We start from the raw sequence: 7,877 nt of genomic DNA, 5'->3' as shown, positions 1-7,877 counted from the left end.
CCGCAAAAATTGAGGAAAAAACTGATTATTTCGGGATTTTGTGACCCTTATTGGAACTATTGGCTGTTTTTACAAGCCAAAAAAAATGGAAAATAACTCGGAAAGCTACAGGAAGCAAAAATTCCCGAGTTAAAAATTCAAAAATAACTCGGAAAGCTAAAGGAAGAAAAAATTCCCGAGTTAAAAAATGAAAAATAACTCGGAAAGTTAAAGGAAGCAAAAATTCCCGAGTTAAAAAATGGAAAATAACTCGGAAAGTTAGAGGAAGCAAAAATTCCCGAGTTAAAAAATGGAAAATAACTCGGAAAGTTAAAGGAAGCAAAAATTCCCGAGTTAAAAAATGGAAAATAACTCGGAAAGTTAAAGGAAGCAAAATAAACCGAGTTATGAAATGAAAAATGACGTCACTAAATTCCAAAAATGACGTCATAACTCGGGATAACTCGGGGTTTTTTTAACTCGGTTTTTTTAACTCGGAAAAAATAACTCGGGAATTCCGCATTTTTAACAACAATTCTTGGGTTTAGTTTAAATACTTAGTGTGGGTTTAAGTCTAATTTAATGTTAGACGACAATCATACAAAAGGTTAATTTTCGATTGGATCTGAATTTCGATTTACGTACGTGGGATCTAAGTCAAAGGTCGATTATTAGACATTCCTGAGATGCAATTTAGGTTAGCCGCGGATATTCGTTTTCTACGTGTTGAGAACGCGTTAAAGGACACTTAAATTTGAAGCCTTCAACAACCCTTATCTAACACCGGTCTCTTTTTACGCTGACCCTTGATCCGCCACTGCTTTCGCCCAAAAATCAAAACCCTATACATACAAGTCACTAAATTTGCTTCAAAACGTTTTAAAAGATGAACTGAAATTTACATTAAAAATCCTATTTGGGTTGCTAAATCCATGATAATTTTCATTGAAGAATGAATACTTTTTGTTAAGTTGAGATGTATAGAGCAAAAAATTAATACCGTATACTTAGTTCGCTTTATTTCATTTTTTGGATTTTAGGAGGGGTATTTATCGATGGGGCGTTCAAAAGAAGGGGGCGTTTATTCGAAGTAATACGGTAACTTCCTTTCTTCTAAGTTATCTTTAACCAATTCCAATCAAGTGAAAAAGTTAACCCTAAAAATTTTCTTAAAATGATCTAAAATTCACCATTTTGTGAATTTTTGTGTAACTTCCTAAGAAATAGGGCGTTTTTAGTTATTAACTTTTTGAGTTTTAAGTCTAAAAATAGTCTTAACAAGTTCGTATTTTCGCCATTTTTTGAGTATTTTTGTCCATTTTCCTATGAAATTCGGTGTTCTAGATTCTGTAAAGCCTTAAAATGCTCTTAACTTGTTCTTAGCATTTTGGCCACCGAAGCCTTATGTTCTTATATAGTTTGTTCCTATAAGTAACGTATGCATAGTTCGAAAGTTGAACACAATAATAATGTCTTGAAGCATTACCGTACAGTTCGAAAGTTCAACGGTATTTCTGTGGTCATTTTAAAATGTGTCAAAATCAACAATTTGTGATTTCCAAATAAATCATTATTACAATGTACAGAAACAATAGACTTGTACTTAACCTTTCGATTTGAAAGCGTGCAATAGACAAGTCTTAAGTAGTTACGAGTGAGTAGAACGGAGGAGAGTTATGATTTCCTTATAAGGAATATACAGATACAAGCAAAACTCTCCCTCTTAAAGTTTCAACCCCTTTTTGATCAGCCGATCCGTGTCAATATAATTGGACATGCTCTTGGTAATTTTGAAATCATTTGCCAATAGATTTAATCAGGATCAAGTGTTAAGATGAATTAAGCCTGACTTGAGTTCAGGTACATGGATTTGATATTCATAACTGCAAAGGTTTTCGGAGCATTTATTCATATTCAAGAGAGAAGTTAAGGTTTGTTGTGTGACCCTAGTTGGTAAAAGAAAAAGCCAAAACACAGTTTTTTTCTGGAGTTTTTTCCGCTTAATATGGATTTATAGGTATTTCTTGTTTTCAAATTTTTCGAAAAGACTTAAATTTTTACGCTCCTGTCTCACAGCCCCGGTGGAACTTTCCAAGTTAATTTCCAATGGGGCTGAAATTTTAGCGTAATTTTCCCACCGTGAACGAAATTTTGGCTGAATTTTCCAGTGGGAATTAGGGTTCCAGCGGGTCTGTGACATAGGGGTGTATTTTTAGTTACCAGACAACTTTCTTGCTCCCGCTGGTCTGAAGTGCTTTTAACCAACAGGCACATGCATACAAAAACACAGCATCAAATCAAAGTGCATCTTACGTTTGATGGATGTCGATATAATGTGGGAGTGCCAACTGTGTTTACAAGTTTGCTTGGAGAATTTATGCAAATCAAATTATTAAGCTTGTTTCAATTTGGGATCAGGTCGGGTTAGCGTGAGGCATGGCCACGAACTGAATTGATATTTTCACTGTTCAGTTGGTAGCCAGGAATTGAATATGATAAAAATACAGACCGACAACTGCTCCTCCTACTTTCACTGTTCAGTTCCTGGCCAAGATTCCACCCATGATCAGTTCAGCTCGTAGCCAGAACCCCACACAGGATCAGTTCAGCTCGTAGCCAGAACCCCACCTATGATCAGTTCAGTTCGTAGCCAGAACCCCACCCATGATCAGTTCAGTTCGTAGCCAGAACCCCACACAGGAGCAGTTCAGCTCGTAGCCAGAACCCCACACAGGATCAGTTCAGCTCGTAGCCAGAACCCCACCCAAGATCAGTTCAGCTCCTAACCAGGGTGCTACCCAAGATCAGTTCAGCTCGTAGCCAGAGCCTCAACTGAGATCAGTTCAGCTCGTAGCCAGAACCCCACCCATGATCAGTTCAGTTCGTAGCCAGAACCCCACCCATGATCAGTTCAGCTCGTAGCCAGGACGCTACCCAATATCAGTTCAGCTCGTGCCAGGACGCTACCCAAGATCAGTTCAGCTCGTGCCAGATCCCCGCCCATGATCAGTTCAGTTCGTAGCCAGAACCCCAACCAAGATCAGTTCAGTTCGTAGCCATAACCCCACCCATGATCAGTTCAGTTCGTAGCCACAACTTCACCCATGATCAGTTCAGCTCCTAACCAGGGTGCTACCCAAGATCAGTTCAGCTCGTAGCCAGAGCCTCAACTGAGATCAGTTCAGCTCGTAGCCAGAACCCCACCCATGATCAGTTCAGCTCGTAGCCAGTGCGCTACCCAAGATCAGTTCAGCTCGTGGCCAGAACCCACCCATGATCAGTTCAGCTCGTAGCCAGAACCGCAACTGAGATCAGTTCAGCTCGTAGCAAGAACCCTACCCAAGATCAATTAATTTTGTAGTCAGTAAGCCACCCATCATCAGTTCACTTTGTAGCCAGGACCTCACCCAAGATCAGTTCATTTCATAGCCAGAACTCTGTCTATGATCATTGCAGTTTGTGACTAGGAAAGACCCCACCCATGATCAGTTCAGTGTGTGGCAGGGTTTCAAACCATGATAATTTGCATTCGTGAACCAGAACAAAATTCTTAATTTTTGACTTCGTAATAAAAGCCAGGACCCATATCCCCTTTCCTCAGGTCGGGTTGGCGTGAGGCACGGGTACAAACTGTACTTGTGAATAAAGTCACACGTATACATTGTACCCAAAACTATTTTTATTGATCGAATTCACTAGTATAGTTTATACCCGCTTCAAATATATCTTACACCCGTGATCAAATATACTTTGTACCCGTGATCTAGTATACTTTATACCCGTGATCAAATATACTTTATACCCATGATCTAGTATACTTTGTACCCTTGATCAAATATACTTTACACCCGTATTCATGTATACTTTACACCCCTGGTCAGGTATACATTGTACCCGTGACTGAAACAGATTTGTTTAATTTTGTATTAAATTTCTCTGATCTTCACATTCGCCGGACCCTTTAGAGCAAAGCGTGGTCCTTGTAGAATGGACTATCTGTTATGAAATAATTTTGGATTAAAGTTAACGCCAAATGAATAGTTTAGATTCAAGCAAAGGGAATGTAAATTGAGACAAGGAAAATTTTGAGAACCTGATTGCTTTTATTTTTAATAGTCTTTATAAAAATGAACGATAAAAAGATGTTCGATTGTATAATCATCATTAAACAATCTAAAGTCTGTCTCGAAATAATTTGCAGCTGGAGAAAAAAATGGCTGTAACTTTTGATAGAATTCGAATCAAGTTGCGATTTTGTGCTCGTTAAAAAGATATTCGTGAGTGGAACATTATCAAGTAAAGTAAAAAAATTGAGAAAAAAAAGGAAAATGAAAATGAAAAAAGGAAGAAGAAAAAAATCAACTTTTTGTAGAAATGTGGTATAATTACCATTTTCACAGGAGTGACTCTTCAATCTTAGATCATAATCAATGTGAAAAAATTTTTCAAAAATATTCATTCAATCAAAAGATATCAAACAAAGTTTATTGCTGGTTGATCGACAAAAGGCTGTTTTTTTGTCGTTTTTTACCAGTTTTTACTAATTTAACGAAAGTCAAATAACTATTTGGTTGAATATTACATAAAGATTAAAGCACATATGGTTCATTTTGGTCCATCATTGTGGATAATAGATATTGACTGCAGTTATGATGTTATCAAATGGTCGATCCAGTCCATACCAATTCTCTAAAAAGAAAATATACCTATGTTAGATAAAGAAAGTGTCTTTCGCTAAAAAGAAGCCTTAGATTTACGTTCTTAGATTGTAAAAAAACATGCAAGATTATCATGAAAGTGAAAAATAACGGAAACATAAGCTCGATTCGAGTTTAGCTTTTAAGTTTTGTATAGTTATGGTAGTTATAATAAGTTATATTAAGTGCTTTCATACCTCCACATGAAAATATTGTAGTTCGATTCCTTTCATTGCTTTCAATTTAAGCTTGAAGCGATTCCAATATGATTCAATATGCTAATGAAAGAAAAAGAAACATTATTGCATAAGTTATATTTTGTAGGAGGAGCCCCCCCCCCCTGCGGCACCCCTTATCACGCCATCAAGCAAAATTTTTTCTCTATCACGCATCACGAAAATCGCTGGAGGTTTGTCATCACGCAAAAAATAGCGAAAAATAGCCCAAATCACGCATCACGCCAAAATCTTGATCACGCCGACAAAAATCTCTAATCACGCTATCACGTAAGAAAAAAGCCCTAATCACGCCATCACGCAAACCGCTGTGGGCCTCTAGCAGAGCAAGAAAAGAACTAGGAAACCTTGTTAGTATTGGTAAGTTACAGAGAAATATGTCTTCGAAAACTAAAAGACCTTTCCTTTCGGAAGCAGATCGTAATATTGTACATTGAAATAATTTTACAAATAATGACCATTGAAAATATAATTGGATAAGCAAGTTATAACAGGAAAACGAAAAGAAAGTAGATATATACACCCTCTTTAGAGCTATTAGACTTACCTGTGTGTGAGCACCTGTGACAGGGTCAACAAAATGATACATATAATTCACGGTGTTGTGCTGAATGCAGTTTGGCACAAACTGTTGTAAACGATTGTAGGCGCGCCATTCATCACTATGAATAACACTGTTAGGATTTAAAACTCGATTAATGATACCAACCAAAGTCGGACGGTTTCTCCTATTGACGATTTCCATATATCCTTTTGCTGGAGTAAATCTTGTATCTACTAGCCCAAAAACCCAAACTGGTTGTGCCCGTCTTCCTCGACCTCCCTGTAAAAAAAAGCTAAAGCTACTCACTAACCATTCTCCTAAATCAAAGAGCGATTTAAAATATGCATCACATTCTATGCCTCTTTTTAGAACATTGAGGTAGTAAATTTGAATTAGCAAATAGTAAATGAGATCATCAAGAGCTTTCTAAAATCTAGGAAACGTATTTATAGTACAGTTGAATCCCGATAAGTAGTAGCTTAACTGGGCCGAGAAAAAGGTGGTACTACTTAGCTGAGTACTACTTATCCTTGGTACTACTTATCGGGATTCAACTGTATTTATAATCCAGCTAAAATCAACATACTCTTTGAGCATGTTGGAATTGACTTTCGTCAATCTGTACAACAAAGTTTATACCACCACCACCAAGAGTAATTGGGTTTCTTTGCAGCTCCCGAGTGCATATTCCTCTTAATTTCTGAAACATTTTGATCACATGCTCTTTTAGGATACCGACTATATTTGTAGTTTTGGTCATTGATATCTTACTCGCCCACAGATAAATAACAAAGAATAGATCTGGCAGCGAAACTCTTGTCCGAGCCCCCCCCCCTTAGGAAATTTATTTGAAATTTTAGACCCACCTTAAGGTGAGGACGTATGAGGTTTTGAATTTTAATAACTCCGCCAACTTTGTTTATAATTACTACCATCCCATAAAACCTTCCAAGTATCGAAAGCTGAAAGAAAAATGAAAGACTCACCATCGATATCCATCACAGCATCCGTCGTTTCGTTCCAATCGCATTGGTAATTGACAACCAGGGCAAGCTTTAATAACACTGATAAGTCCTTGCCCTTGTAAGAAGTGTATAATGGCAATTTTATCGTTGCCAAATAACAAAGCTCCCCATCTCTGCAAAAAGCGTCTTTGTACAGCAGCCATCTCTTCGCATTAACAAAAGATCAGACTCGCATTTGAATTTTATTTTGGTGGAAATATATAAATTCCCGACTGCTCTGTCTGATGCCTGGCCGCTTTATTATAGGAAACAAATTTTAAAGCCTCTTATCAAAAAGCTTTCGGTTGATAAAAGTCTAGACAATGTATTCTTGTTTTAGAAAGAAATACGAACATTGTTATTTGTGACCTGCTTAAATAGGAAAACTACTTATTACAAGAATCACTTTTCAGAAAGAAATCTAAAAATATGACTCATAAATTGGACTATGAGCCCTGATAATCAGCCGGATTCTTTTCATACTGTAATATTGTCTTATTCTAAAGGCGTGATTTTTTTCGGGGATACGGTAATTTTCAGATCGGATCTTTGCTGTGATGGGTCTTCATTTTTGTCAAAGACTTTCTTCAAATCAAATAAAAGGTAAATAACGATCAACGTGCAAAAATTTGTTTAAAAGACAAGGCATTTTTCACGGTCTTTTTTTATCACTTCGCAAGAATATTCTACTTTAGAAATCTAGACATCAAAATGAGAGCCCCCCCTCCCAGCGGACCTAAAATTCGCGCCATAACGCCAATTTTCTTTCAGATTTCACGCCGTCACGCTTGAAAAATTCCATTTCACGATCACGCCAATTCTTTTACCATTTCGCGCCACCATGCCTGTAAAATTTCTTTCATTCCAGTCCTGACTACGAACTGAACTAATCATGGGGGGGGTCCTATACGGTCTGACTTGATCTAGGTTGGGGTTCTGGCTACGAACTGAACTGATCCTGTGTGGGGTTCTGGCTACGAAATGAACTGATCATGGGTGGGGTTCTGGCTACGAACTGAACTGATCTTGTGTGCTGTTCAGGCTACGTACTGAACTGATCATGGGTGGGGTTGTGGCTACGAACTGAACTGATCTTGGATGGGGTTCTGGCTACGAGCTGAACTGATCCTGTGTGGGGTTCTGGCTACGAACTGAACTGATCATGGGTGGGGTTCTGGCTACGAACCGAACTAATCTTGGATGGGGTTCTGGCTACGAACTGAACTGATCCTGTGAGGGGTTCTGGCTACGAAATGAACTGATCCTGTGTGGGGTTCTGACTACGAAATGAACTGATCATGGGTGGGGTTCTGGCTACGAGCTGAACTGATCCTGTGTGGGGTTCAGGCTACGTACTGAACTGATCATGGGTGGAGCTGTGGCTACGAACTGAACTGATCTTGGGTGGGGTTCTGGC

At 38.2% G+C, this 7,877-nt stretch overlaps 1 long non-coding RNA gene across 1 annotated transcript; it reads right to left on the bottom strand.

The window, feature by feature from the left end:
• Positions 1 to 4,808: 4,808 nt before the first annotated feature.
• LOC136814181 (uncharacterized) lies at positions 4,809 to 6,269 on the bottom strand. The gene is made up of 3 exons (XR_010847603.1): positions 6,043 to 6,269; positions 5,460 to 5,735; positions 4,809 to 4,954 (listed from the first exon to the last, which is right to left on the bottom strand). It is a non-coding gene; the product is annotated as an uncharacterized lncRNA (long non-coding RNA).
• Between the last annotated feature and the right edge of the window lie 1,608 nt (positions 6,270 to 7,877).

Source organism: Clytia hemisphaerica, unplaced genomic scaffold (assembly GCF_902728285.1).
Source record: "Clytia hemisphaerica strain Z4C2 unplaced genomic scaffold, Clytia hemisphaerica genome assembly, whole genome shotgun sequence".
In the NCBI taxonomy this organism is placed as follows: Eukaryota; Metazoa; Cnidaria; class Hydrozoa; order Leptothecata; family Clytiidae; genus Clytia; species Clytia hemisphaerica.
This window is presented reverse-complemented; position numbering and strand designations above follow the sequence as displayed.